General features: G+C 42.3%; 1 protein-coding gene across 3 annotated transcripts in view; it reads right to left on the bottom strand.

Annotated features, from left to right (window-relative positions):
• DTNA (dystrobrevin alpha) overlaps positions 1-14,928 on the bottom strand; it is a 221,036-nt gene that overhangs the window by 178,846 nt on the left and 27,262 nt on the right. The gene's annotated exons all lie outside the window — the stretch shown is intronic.

Raw genomic sequence — 14,928 nt, forward strand, 5'->3', positions numbered from 1 at the left:
ACGGAGGGGCTTGGCAGGCAGGATTTCACGGCCTTCCAGCTTCGGCTGCCCGCCCACGCCTGAGGGAGCCGCCCGCCCGCCGCGCTGCCGGGCACCGGGGCCAGCGGCCCGGCGAGCAGCACTACACGGAGCTTGGGAAATCGGGACACGTACCTGAAATCGCGGCTTGTGCCCACTCAGGCAGGGTCCCAGAGCCCCAGCGCCACCGCCCGAGCCTTAGAGGGCCTTAGCGGGACTCCTGGGGTGCATCTTCCGCAGGGGATCCCGGGCAAAACGAGCTACAGGGCTGGGGCAAGGCAGCATTCAGCCGCTGCCGGAGCAGGGCTCCCCAGAGGCTCCTATCTGAGACCTTACAGCACTTCTGACTGCACAGGCAGCTTTATGGAGGAAGGGCATTTTAACAAAACGAACAAACAAAAAAACAACAAAAAAACCCCAACCCAAAATAAGATATATAATAAAAAAAAGTTTGTACCCGATATTGACTACAAAGCTCCTAAACTTCCACTCTTAGTCCGTGGCTCCTTATAGTAACAATACATCGCAATGTTGTTTAGACACTTAAGTAACTAGACTACAGATTAATGATAGCATTCTAGGTGACTGAAATGGGGAAAGAACTCCTCCGTGTAACTCAGAAAGTCAGTATCCCTACCTGAGGTTGCTGGTGTTGACACAAACACCTGACTCTTAAGATCAGCCTTTTGAAGCAGAAGATTTTAATGCTCAAATGCATATTCATTTGAATACTGCTTGCCATCAAGTCTGCCTTATCTCAGACATGGGTGGGAGCAGAACAAGCCGCAAGACTTTATGTAAAATGTATGAATTATTGAACACTTTTCAGTTGCAACAGGAAAAATACCAATTGCCAGTCACACCAATTCAAACGGAATAACCTGGTAAATGTCTCTGGTTTCATAAGAGTCTTCAGCCTTTGTCTGAGCCACTGCCAAGAGGGGGTTGTAGGGATGCAGCCAAGCAAGGAGCGAGCACAGGTTGGGGCAGATGGGGCAAGGCCAAGCTGTGCCCAGAATCCCTTGGCTGAAAACACGGTTTGAAAATGCCTTGCCAATGCCTAATTTCATGGGGCATTAAACTTTTCAGAATGCCGGTGTTGAGAGGCCGGACTGATAGTGTGGTGAAAGTAATCAAGCATTTACTTCAGGCTAATGAAGGAAACTGATCGAACTTGGACAGGTCTCAAGGGGAGGGTAAAAAAATCAGCCAAAGGGCTGTATCATAGTGGATATTAAAAAAGTCTCCACATCCCCTGCCTGCTTGATAACATGCATAAAATAAGTGTGTTTGAGAACACATACATCATACATAGTCTGATGAAAAACAGTAACTCCACAGTAATTTTCATGGTCAGTCTGAAAGGAAAAAGCTCCTCTTAACTTGGATTGAGGTCAGGTTTGTGGGCCTGGAAGCGTTGCCAGAAACACAGAAACATTAAATAACAAATCAGCGGACAGCTCCTGAGAAGTTGAAAGATTAATTTTGAGTCACTAACATTTGTTACTATGAGCAAAGCCAGACCCCAGTACATTCAATACCTGCCTTCCAGAGCACATTAAAAACTCCAGCTAAACATGCCTCGGACTTCCTGCCAGACGAGAAAGAAGTCACTTCAATGCTTTTTCTCAGGATTCCTGATAGAACAGATCAGGACATGTGTCTATTATTCAGGTTGAGGAGCTGCAGTGAACTGCAAGAAAGCTGCATTGTCTGGCACTGCTTTCTGACAGAACCACCTCTAACACTGCTGGCTTATAAATCCCTTAGAGCACAGAAAATCAGAGCCAGAGAATTCCCGTTCAAATGGTGCAACTTCATATAATGCAGTACATACATCAAGTAATTCTTTTTCCCAATTGTTTGTAAAGATGTCAGCCTTGAATGGCAGATAATCACTAGAAGCAGAGACCAACTGTTAACATTAGGTTTTAAAAAAGCACAAGTGCTTAAGATGCTCAGAGAGACAAAAGAACAAAGAAAAGCCTTTGTGGCTGAGGGCTCCTTTCTAATTAGGGCAACAAGGAAGGAAGAAAGAAGCACCCCGTGGAAGAAGGTGCGATGGACAAATGTGATGATTCAGAAATGAAGTCATGAACAGGAAGGATTAGGACTGAGCTGTTTATAGGACTTCAAACTACCTCTAGAGAGTGCTTAAGTGTTAGGGAAAACAATAGCAGGGAAATCCACGAAGCACATCCACGCTTTTTATCTAAGCTTGTGTGTTTCCCTTAGTAGATACAGAGGGAAAAGAGACTCGGCTTTGAATCCTCTCAAAGGCCACTGTTTGCTTCTCACGCCCCCTAAGAAGGTATTTAAAAACCTGAGAGTGTGGGGAGGGGAAGAACTTTGGAAAACGATGCTGGAAGTTACTGGGAAACCTTGGATGTCAACATGGACAGCATGATCCCAATCCCATGAACGAGACAGTCAGAGGTCATATGTCCAAAAACTGTATCACATAAGCCAAAGGAGAAGACAGGTGTCCAGTTTCCTCAGATGAAGAGCTGTGCAGTAACACCAGGGACTAATGTGCAACACAAAGTGTACAGCTGCGAGATTTACCATTGCTGTGACAGGGAATACTACTCTCTCGGCAGGGTCTGCTGCTTACAACCATCATCAAGTGTAACAGATAAGGGACTTTGGTAGTATTAGATTCGAGATATATGAAAACATATTAATAGTAAGTTCTTGTGGAGGAGTGGGAGCTGGAGTTGGAGCTGGCATAGGAGCAGACAAGGGAGTGGCAGAGAAGGGAGAGTAATTTGGTACCAGCGACAAGTGTAAAGAGGTAACATGTTTGGAGCCATGTGACTTCCTACCCATTCCCAATTTAGCCAAGTGCCTAAGAGGCATATCTATCCCTTCATGTTTAGCTATTTTTAATGTGCACAGAATTTGCTCTTTGCCTCCGCTTGTCTGTCAGTGTCTTCAATTCATTAGTCTTGGCAGTCTTAAGATTTGGGCTTACTGAGACAAGTAACATCTTCTACCCTATGGGCTCAATCCTTCTAGGTCTTACTCAAGAGTATTTCTTCCTCTTTGGAATGATCTTGCTAACCTCTGCAGATATTTCAGCACAGGTTTGTTCAAGAGTAAGAGCTCTGGAGTACGGACTGTAATTGCACTGACAGGCATGCAGTGCCTGCCTGTCACAATGGATTCGGCACTGTTTATTCACTATTACTCAACCTGCACACCCCTCACTGCCCCAGCCGACCTCCAGCCAAGCTTACACAGCTACATACCTACATCAACAGCCCTCTCCAAAATGGTCCAGTGGGTGGGGTTTGGCCAAGTGTCGATCCATGTGCTGCTTCTCTTCTGCCTAACACTTTTTTTTTCCCTTAAAGAGGTGGGGGACAGCTATTGCAGCAGGTGGGGACTGGGCTCTTGGTGGTAGCCCCCAAGCATCCACTCCCTTGCTGCCCTCCCACCATGCAGCCTCCAACACAGCAGGATACATCTTTCCTGGAAGGAAACCCAGGGGATGGACATGGGCTCACCTGGGGCAAAACACTGCCTTGGTCTCCCAGGGTGGAGTCTGACCGTTCTGGGCACAATACTCCTACCATTTCCATGAGGCTCACTGGATAACAGCAGGCAGCTCACCCACTGAAAATGTTCAGATGGGTTAGCTCTGCTATTTACAAAAAACATGCAAATTGTTCGAGCTCTTGATAAGCATTAATAAAGTAAATGGGGAATGCACATAGTACATACTCTGTGACCAGTCTGGCAGCAACAGAGGATTTTCTGTGCTGGCTTTTCAGTTCTTGATTTCTATGTTTCTGTGATTCAAGCCATAGGGAAAGAAGGGAGATTATCCATGGTCATGAACTGAAGCTTCAGGAACAAATCGTATTTTCAGTCATTCCATTTTACTGAATAAAGGAAAAAATCTATTATTTACTTTTGAACATGTCTTTCCTTCTGCTATGTCTTGTATTTATACTTTTAATAAGAGTTTTTGGCATGAACTCATGGCTTAAACCAATATTTATCATCATATATAATCATGTCACATGTACAGGAGCCAGGATATAAAGACTTTGGCTTTATTTTTGTAGACAACAACGAAGTTTTAACATTAATTATGAAGAGTTAAGCAACTTTTGAAAAACTCTGTGCCCTTGCCTTTACCAGATTTTCAAGCTCACTTGAAAAATACCAAAGGGGAGAACTAGAACAATTCTGGTTCCATTTATCTTTACACTAAATGCAGGAAGAAGATTACTCTTTTTGTTATGTACACAAATTGATCAACAAAATTAGGATCTGAGATATAATAAAATGAAGAGCAACTTTTAAAAGCTTTGTAAGCAAATGTATAATTTTACCAGACTGAAAAATATTTTTTCTAAAAAAAAAAACCAAACAAAAAAACCCCAAAACCAAACAAAAAAAACCCAAAACACCAAAAACCCAAACAAACAAACAAACAAAAAAACCCACAAAAAAACCCCAAAAAACAAAAAACCAAAAAAAACCCCAAAAACCAAAAAAACCCCAACAGGTTAACCTAAGCCCACAAAGTGCTAAGGCCTGGAAAAGTCTTTCTTGGAACTGGTAGTGCTCCTGGATAAATAAAAAGGCTGCTTTCAGACTTTCTAATATCATCTATTATTTGTCCTCTACCTGAAAATGCTGAACTTTCAAGGTTTGAAGTGACAGCTATAGTTCATTTAAGTCACTTGGTGAGCAGTGCACCTAATGAAGATTGTCTTCCTCAGGATTTATGATCCTCTGCTATTTATTGCTTCCAACAACAGTAATCCCTGCTTCCTCTAAACTCTCATGACCACTCCTGCCCCTCAGGACAGGAGGACAGCCCACCTCTGTTTCCAGCTTCATGCAGCCAACCTGCACTGCCATCTTCACAATTATCCTTTTAATTTCATTTCCCCAGGCCTCCATTATTGTTCTTCTAGATATTGCCCTCAGATATCAATATTCCCAACTCCCTTCCACTTCCCCTTCTGTATTTTCTCCCTCCCTGTGGACAAAGCAGCAAGCAGGTTGTGCAGCTGGATTCAGAGCTGTGTGTGCTCAGGCTGAGCAGCCAGCACACACAGGAGCTGCTCTAAGAAGGGAATGTTGCATGTCCTGTTCTTTTTTTGGGTTGATACCTTGGATTCCACTTCAGGAGAGTGAAGGAGAATCAGTATAGCTGAGATTTCTTCCTAGGTGTTTAATTTAGCAGAAGGTGTCTAGTAAGTCCAAAATTACTGGCTGAGGCCAAGAGTGTGAGACAAACATAGCATGATTGTGTTCCCTTAAAAAACCAAACTCTGAAAATAAAATAAACAAACAGCCCACATGCCAGCTACAAAGATTCATGGCACAGTCTTTGCTCCAGCAGGAGATGCTCTATGTCTTCTCAATGATAAGAACCCTCTGCTGCTTTAAAGGCTTTATGTCTGGTCTAAGCAAGTATACAAAAAGTAGCAAACAGTGGTAATTAACAGTGCTCATTGCAGCCTGTTTTTGAAGAGAAAAAGCGAAATGCTTGTGAAAGTAAAAATCACAACACCAAAACTTCTCTTGTCACAACATTCATTTGAAAACAAAGTCCTTATTCCTGAAATTATTGTATATTGATATTTTTGTTATGGAAACGGCTCTGTTATCCTGTCTCCCTCCGGCACCTCAGTTTTGTTGCAGTGCTAAAGTCTGCACTGAAAATGGTTTCCAGTATTATTTTACAAAAATGCCACAAATGTTATCTCTTTATATTTGCCTGGACAGACAACCCCAAGTTTTATGTGGAAATTCAACCATTGTGTGAAGGGTGCATGCAGGCAGACATGACTATAGCTGGAGTGACACACACACTTTTTCCAGAATTGGAAGAGGATAATCTATGAAACAGATTCTCTCTTCAGTTGGGCTAAAGGTAGGAACAATCCCCTTTCATTCATCCCACATCCCACCAAAAAACCCTCCTGTTCTCAAATAAAACTCATTTTGTTTCACCCTCCAGACGAAAAACTTGGAAAAAGAAAGGAAATTACTTTTTTTTTTTTCCCTCCATAAAGCAAAAAATACACAGCAAGAACACAGAAGGAGGCCTGCAAGTCTCAGAAACTGCTAATGAGAGCTGGAGTATTAATATATAGGCCAACACCACGAATCCCATCAGATCAGTTATGTAAAAGGCAGCAGCGCCTGACTTGCTCTCTGAAATGCATCAGTGCCCTGCAGGGCTGGGGGAGGTGGCCCTGCCACACAGCCCTCTCCTTCCCTCTGTGTCCTGGCCCGAGGCAGCACGGATCCCGCGGGCTCGGGGTCCCGCTGCTGCTGCTGGGGGTACAGGGACGGAAGAGGAGGGCTGATCAGCCCGAGGGTCTGCGCTGGGGCGGGAGCACGCAGGGTGAGACAGCCTGGGAGAAGCTTGTCCTACTGCTCCCTCTGCTGTACCCATCCTGTGGAGAAATCCCAAATGCCAGCGCGGAGAGGTGGGGTAAGGCACGGCAGCTTTGAGCGCGGTCTGCAGGTAGCACAGGCTTGGGGAAGAAGAGATAAAGTCGCTGGTGATGAGGCAGAAAGCACCAGCACGCTCAGGAGATGGCAAGGCACGGACCTCTGTGCATCCAACGCAGCAAATCTCTTCGGCTCCATACCTGCCAGGGTTTCACTTGTGCCTCCAGAACGGGGCAGGGGAATAAAGCCTCTCCTTGGCACGATCACATATCGCTTTGGGACACGGATTCACATCATGATCCCTGGATCAGCCCCAGAGAAAGGCCCAAGGAAGCTCCCCTTGGCAGGGCAGCAGCCAAGTCCCACATTAGGGAATGCCGGCAGCAACATCTCCCAGCAAAGGGGGAAAACAGCCCACGTCTAGTCACATCACTGCCACACCACATACAAACAACAGGGAGCACAGGGGAAAAAGAAAAAAAGCAGAAAGGAAAGAGGAAAAGTGGCTTATGGTAATGAAGTCAATTAATTATGTGGTAATTAACAATCTGATTGTTCTAGAGAATGTTTCTTTCTAACCAAAAACCACCTGAACACAACTGCAGTCAATAATCCCACCCTGTACTCTTCTTTCTGAGGGCTGAGAAGTTGGCAGATACCACCTATGGAAGACATTAGCAGATGCCATGAAAGCATTTATTTGAACATAGAGAAAACTTGTACCCCAAGGAAAATATATATTCTCTGATATTCAAACATTACAATGCACTTTCTGAAATCTTCATAGCAATATTTCAGTTATATTCACACTTGCCTCTTGGCACTAATTTATGGAAATCCAAGCTAGAGAAGAAACCATTTCAAAGGAAGAAATGTCTCTCAAGCACTTTCTCTCTGAGAGCACGCACACTATCAGAATAGGGAGGAATGATGAGAAGAATCAGCACCTTCAGGAAAAGTGGACACCTTCCATAGTAAAAGAGGGGATGGAAGGCTGGAGGGCAAGGTTAGGGCTTTTAAAATTCAGCCATACACTCATCTTAAACCTTCTGGACAATCTCAGGAACTTCATACAACTTGTACCAGAAACAAAACAACCCTTTCTAACGGCAATATGAGACTAAAAAAAATTAATCAGTGAGTTCCATAAAGGCAGTGTTAAACAGAGAGATTGCATTCACTGTTTCTCTCCATGCCCCAAGTATTATTTCCCCCTGTATTATAGAACATCTACCAGATAATGAAAATATGGGAAACCAGACTTTATGATATAGCATGGTGATAAAATGAATTATATTTTAATGTCAATGGAATATATGAAATAGAGGAAATTTGGAAGAAATCCATTCACTAATTTTAAAGTTGTGAATAATTAGCACGGCATTTTCAAATGCACTTGGTCAAATTCATTACTTAATTCTGCTCTAAATTCTTTAATTTTAGTTTTTCCAAAGCTATATGAGCCATGCAATATTACAGTAGTATTAGAATGCTGCAGCAGTAGTGAGTCCTGCTAAAAAATTCCACCCTTAAATTAATGACTTCAGCAAAAGAATGGGGCACGGCAATCTGGGGCAGAATGAAGCCCATTATTTTCAAAGGCAGCACTCCAGATTTTCATAAATGCAAACAAATGTGGTATGACCACAGGACTGACACAATGTAGCTAATTCCAACTTGCCTAAGTTATAGGGCAAGAAGAAGCTAGACTGGAGCTGAAAATATAAACTAAACAACTTCCAAGGGAAAATTGAGATATTGAAAAAAAAATATTGGTAGTAAGCCAGTAATAATTGCAGATTATTTTGCCACTGCCCTGTTAAGTTTCATGATGAATAGCCACAAATATATGAATTGTGAGGCACAAAGACCAAGCACAGGTCTGGTCATAACCTACTCCCTGTCAGATGCCACAAAGCTGCTCCTTTTTATAGTACCTCCTTCCATCTCACTGAATTCGTCATATTTATCCCCAAATAACAAAAATTACAGAGTTTTTTTTTTTCTCTGTTCAGAGAAGTGCATGCTTTATCCAAGAGCCTCAGAAATTCCAGTGTAAGTTATCTGTACTTCTCGCTACAAAAAGTCTTGCTCCAGGACTTTGTGACAACACTGACTACCTGAGGGAAATCAAATTAACAGCAGCTGAGACAGAACTATTAAAGGCATGTTTTCCCCTATGTACAGTAGTCTGCTAGTGTATCCACAGGCACCTAGAGAGAGTGAGGATAAATCAAGGACATTTCTCTGAACCATCACTATCTTTCACATTACTGTCTATTCTTGTGAGGGAGCTGTGGATGCAGTGATATGGATAGGCACTGGGGTTCCTTAAGCCTCAACTCAAGCATGCAGATTTTACAGACATGCACACCACGAAGACAGTAGCTTCCAAAATAAATCAAGAAGCAAGCTTTTTGGTTAAGACTACAGAGGTAACTGCAAGGTTGTTGCTTGTTCTGACTGAAACGACACAAGGAAGTGGTGCACTTAAAGCCTCTCCTCTGCCCCCGTGCTCTCAGGAGGCACCATCCACCCTCCAGAGAAGGAGGTGGGTTTGGGATGGCAGCCAACCTCTTCCTGCACAACCTGCCAGGGCAAGATGCTCTCAAAGCAGCTGTACTCATGCCCCTGGATTAGCTCCTCCTGCTCAATGAGGGAGATGACATGTCTGCTGCTTCCAGAGAAGGGCAAAGACACACACAGTAGCAAAATGCTCAGAGTGGCAGGGTCCACCTTTGTAACTGGGAATACCACTCTGAAATGCAGGCAGGAGACCACCACACTGTGCCCATGCTGCTCAGGCATTAGCCAAAAGGTCAGTGTGGCAGGACTTGTTAAATACCATGCTAGCAGTGGTAGAGACCTGACCAGGTTTGTTTTGTCAGTTTAGGAATTCACACATTTACTTCCCCCCTCCCACTTCTCATCTGCTTTGTCTGCATAGCCTTCAGTGGTTTTTAAGGTGGGTGTCATGTTTCTAGGTGCTCAGTGCAACTAAAACTTAGAGTACCTTTGACCTCCTAGCACTACTGGGACTAAATATTGAAAAACGTTCAAGTAACATTTTTATTCCATTGAGTGAATGGAAAAAATAACTACGTTGAAAGAAAAATGCACCTTGCTTCAAAAGCCTCTTTAATCAGCCCCAGAATCTGAACCAATGTTGAGCCTAAAGATTTAAATTTGGCTTAATAAAACTGAATAGACTAAAAAACAACAAAAGAAGTCTCTTTACAAAAGGTATGGATTCGACCCAGCCAGTAAATAATTAAAGCTCCTCTCTGTTCCCTTCCACTTTCTATTTTAAGGCTTTTCATTATATGGGATCAAAGTCAGCTCGAGTTGGAGAGAGTTAGACAAATCCATCACGGAGGCAGAATGAATGTATGATCTCATCCCCTGTGACAGCAGCCCGACGGTACCACCTGTTTGAACTCGGCTCATACCACTTCTGATGACACTGGCAATGTCAAGCAAATAGCTCGAAATTCAAGGAGGGGAGGACTGACAACACTCTCCACCTAAGCAAACAAAAAAACCCACAAAACAAAAAACAAACGACAACAAAAAAAGCTGCAAACCTGGCATGAGGAATGCTTACAGGCAGCCAGTGCTGCAAAAAGAGCAGCCACAGAAAGGGTTCAGACCCCATGAACATAAATCACTCTGGGCCTCAGAAAAGCAACTGTATGAATAAAGATTGATTTCTGTTTGGAAGAGTCAATGAGAGAGCAATGCAAGACAGCAGTATAAAAAGTTATAAATATTAAAAATAAGGGAAGTTAAACATCCTTATTTATTTTCTCAAAATGAAAGAAAAAGCATACACTGAAGCCAGAAGAAATAATTAAGATATATGAAAGGCAAGTTAAACAGGAAAACTGACAGGCAAATTTAAAAGAGATTAAGGAAAATTCTGTTCTACCTTTCAAAACTTAAAATGTAAGTTTACCCTGTGGAGCTGTCTGCCGCATAATATAATTGGGGCCAGAAAGGACTATAAAAAAAATATTCATTAGACTGTTAATGAATACCTGCATGTTCCCATTAGAAACTGATCTGTTTTAAAAAGAATATAATCCTTAATGAACCTTGCTTTTTTTAAGCAACAGAAGGCAAACATTTATACTTCCTGACACAAACAATGATTAAGTGTCAGGGATTAAGACATCACCCTTAAGGGGAATCCCCAAGGATTAAGAAAATCCCCCTCTTGTCACATTATTCCGGAACTGTCAGCCGGCCAGTTCCTGAGCACATCAGGAACAATGTACTGGCCCAGATCCAACACACCAATGTTTGGTTAACACTAAAGTTCAGTCAAAAGATTTCTGTCTAAAACGCTTGTTCAAGGAAAAAGATGACAGCATTGTGAGTTTACTATAAAGCTTTTTGTTCTAAACCATTTTTTGCTCTGACTGCCAGTAGCTAGAAGCACTTGAAGATGAAGGCAACAAGCATACATCAGCTCTACTTGGTTTGGTGTATAAAACCACTTTGGTCTAGATCTGAGTCAAGATACACTATTTCACTTCTTTAAGCTGCTTGATGTGTTCACCACAAACTTGACTTCAGGTGTGCCCCTGCACCAGGCACATGTGCAGTTCTAGGAGTTGCAGGGTATTCTGGCTGATTAAACCTGCAACAACACAGACATGAGACAAACCGTAAAATTATTTCAGATATAAAAAAATTCTCATTGCTGTGAAATTTATGCCATTTTTTCTCAGTCTACTAAGATGAAAACAAAGAAGCAGTTTAGCACTGCTAAAAAGAAAAATAGCTGAAAGAGCTATTTCAAAACATGCTCTAGATTAAGACTGCATGGCAGGACCTTTTCCCAGTGAAAAAAGGCACTCTAGGGACAAGTAGAGGCCCACAACAATAATGTTCTCTTTGGTGACCTCATTAGCATCTGATGTGTAGGAACAGCTTCTTTAAATGTGTGCTTTTCCTGTCTACCTTGAAATGGTCCTTTATCAAACTCATAAAATTACTTTCATTTGGTACCAAGCAGATAAATAAACCTATGTTATTCAGGCCTAGCAGCTCTTGAAATGAAGGGGGGGAAAAAAGCAGCCTGTAATAAAAAAAAAAAATAAATTGGAAGTGTTTTGATGCTTTATGTGGGAGTTAGCTGTATGCAGAATTGAACTGTATTTTCTAGGTTTAGCTGAACTAAGCTGTACTGACAAGAGCATGCTGAATTAGATCCGGTTGTAACCCGAGGTGAACCTGCAGGGTAAACCTTACGTCACTATATTGCTGCAGTTCTTTCTTTTTTCCACGAGCAAATGTGGCTCACTTCCCTCAGTCTCTGAAATGCCTTATCGTGTGTGCTGGCCATGGGGTAGAAGTCTAAATAGAGCATGTTTGGATTTATTCACTTCAGGCCTCTGGGAATGGAACTGAGCTACTGGGAGAGACTGAAATAAGACTACAAAGGCATGAAGGAGGCAAATGTGAATGGTAACGGGGTATTAGAATGCACCCTGTATTTAAAAACATTTACCCACAATTCTGATTCATACTTTTGGGCTTTCGCCTACCCAAGGCAAAAACAACACCATGTTTCTCTCCCAAACCCATGCAGGGACAACTTGCCTTACATTGTGGGGTAATTTACCTTAAGAGGTGACAATGCCAAGCCTTTCCTGGCTCCAGTAACAAATACTTAATTTCTACAGCACCATCCACACGACTTTGCAGGATAAGATATAACGCTCTTCCAAGAGCCTGGCAGCTCCTTAGCATGAAGGACAATGAGGACATACAGTACTTGGCATGACAATCCCCTCTGCCAAATTTCCATGACCACATCACTGCTTCAGAGACATAACTGAGGAAATAAAACAGTTTCAAGTTCTACCTTACAGCCAGGCTTAGAAAACGTGCTCTGTGTTCCACCTTCAGGCATGTTGCTAAGCACAGAACTACTCTTTGCCAGAGCCAGCTGGAAGCCTTGGTGGCACAAGGTAAGTGGGCACATAACCCTCTGCTGTCTCAGGTCCTGATGGCTCCTTCCCTTCCCAGCTTTATCCCTGACTTTCTGTGGCACGGCACACCACATAGGAGCCCTCCCCAAATTAATCCATATACTTGGAGAAAAAGCAACTCTATTTGCAGTTGCACTAGATAGGTAACAGACCACTGTCCACAACACAGGCTCTTTACCTGCAGCCCCTGGAAGGAGTCCTCTGCCTGCTCAGTTGGAATGGCAAAAGGTTTTTCCTTCATTAAGTTCTATGGTGCTAAATGTTATTTTCCAACTGTGTATAATAGTTTTTAAAAAGAAATTCAGGTACATGACCTTGATAATGATTTTTCTTCAGCTCGTATATAAGGGAGATGTTCTGGAGAAACCATGATTTTGCTTAATAAAAATATAAATCTCCATATAATTTCATCACTTCAGGCCTTGAATAACTGGAAATCCTCCTCCTACAGAATTTGTCATGATTTCCTCTCTTTGAGTTCAATACAAGAAGTACACAATTATGCAGGACTATAAACTTACATAACTGTTTGTGAGATAGAGGAACATAAAATAAAGGAGCTTTAATAGTTAGGAATACAGAGAAGTCCAACATAGAACTGAGGAAAAAACGATTTATCATTTGTTCTTCAGGTAGACAGGTTTACTAGTATTTAATTAGTATAAATAGAAGTAAATCTGAGAATATACTGACATTTCCTTAGACATATGGAAACCAAGAGCTGGCAGAACTAATCATGAAGCAGCTACCTGAACAAACATCAATATGTAGAAAGGTGTATTTACATTAAGAAATCACCCATCTCTTGTCTTAGGTGTATTTACATTAAGAAATAACCCGTCTCTTGCCTTAGTTTCCCCTCTTCAACAGCAGTGCTGTGATGAAGGAAGCACCGAAGGGGATGCACCCACATGGCTCACTGACACCACTTGCACACAATCTTGAGTATCAGGCATCCACAGCAAACACATGTAATTCTTTTCACTGCCTTTCACCAGGAGGTTCATCAGCAGTCTATCCTTTATGCCTTTTGGTAGTTTGCATTCTCCTTTTCTTGGAGCGGAGTCTCACATTACCCAGGCAGCTTTCTATTCTCAATGCAAGAATCTGGAGGGAAATATAATCCATCAATGCTCTGCCTGGTTTAGTAAATCACTCTCACACTGTTCATCATTCCCTTTGGCCCTACAACTCAAGCTCTTTGGCTCTCTGCTTGTGGGCCTCTTTAATCCTTTAGCTTTCAATCTGGATGGCTGTGGGCACAATTTGCCAAACCCCTGGTCTCTTTTTCTAGTAGCTGATAAGGATCTTTGCTCTCACTTGTGATCTCTCCTGCCTCTGCTGAAACAGCAAAGAGCCTTTTACAAGGTCATGTATATACACACCTTATAGTCAGGTGTTCTCTAGCTTACAATGAAAGCCACAGGACAGCACAAATGCACCTGAAAGGGTTCAGGATGCAAGGTACTGTTGTAAAAATTATACTCAGATACAACCAGACACGAGGATGAAAAGTAGATTCCTTAGCATATGACACTTTTTCAGCATACTTCAAGCATGTGCATTTGGAAATTGTTGCTGCTTTTTTTCCTCATGCAGATTACAGTTTGCAGCTCCCTTGCACTCTTCTCCCATTAGGTGTGTGAATGAAGCATAAAAACAATTTGTTTTATCGCCTCCATTCTCACAAAAGAATTAAATTAAAAATAGCAGTATGGCATCACTTTTAACAGGGCAGCAAAACAGGACTATAATGGCTGCAGGCTTGCTCCTTCCCTCCTATACTAAATCCTGTAATGGGAGGGAGGTTGCAGCTCTGCTTGGGATCCTTCTACTAGATTCTACCCTCAGAAAATGTTTTCTGAGAGGAAGGTCACTACAAAGTGCCAAAACCCATGCCTGTACTCTTGGTCCTCAGGCCATTTTGCTGGAGGAGCTGATGATCTGTGTTTTGCAGTTCCATCTTGCTGGCAGCCCATTTCCACGGTGATGGTCTTCTAGAGAGACCTGCCAGCCAAGCAGCATGGAGCTCCATTTTGTTGAGAAAGTTTCTCAATTTATAGGAGTTTTACTGTAAAACTAATACAGGTTGTTGCTTTTTAATTTTTACTTTCCCAGGGGCAGACAGTGGTACCAATATCCAGTTTGCCCATTCCTATCCTACAAGATGTTGCAAGTCTGCACCTCAGGACACTGATATAAATATATAAAAATATAATATAATATATAAAAATATATATAAAATAGCAGGATATAGCTTGTACTGCTGACACCCATTTGGTACATTTTTTCAAAACCACTGAGCATGACCACAGGTCCATGGAAAACTGCAAACAATCTGAGCTTTAAAAACCTAAGAAACTAAAGATGTCTGAATTACACAAGTAATACTAAGCTAACAAAGCTCTTCAGTTGCTCTCTAAGATACACAACACTCTGCTTACTGTTGGAATTCAGAAATGCACAAAAATACTCATTGGCATAT

The sequence above is a fragment of the Pseudopodoces humilis genome, chromosome 1 (assembly GCF_049639895.1).
Source record: "Pseudopodoces humilis isolate 2021_Gansu_Grassland_sample_001 chromosome 1, ASM4963989v1, whole genome shotgun sequence".
Lineage (NCBI taxonomy): Eukaryota > Metazoa > Chordata > Aves > Passeriformes > Paridae > Pseudopodoces > Pseudopodoces humilis.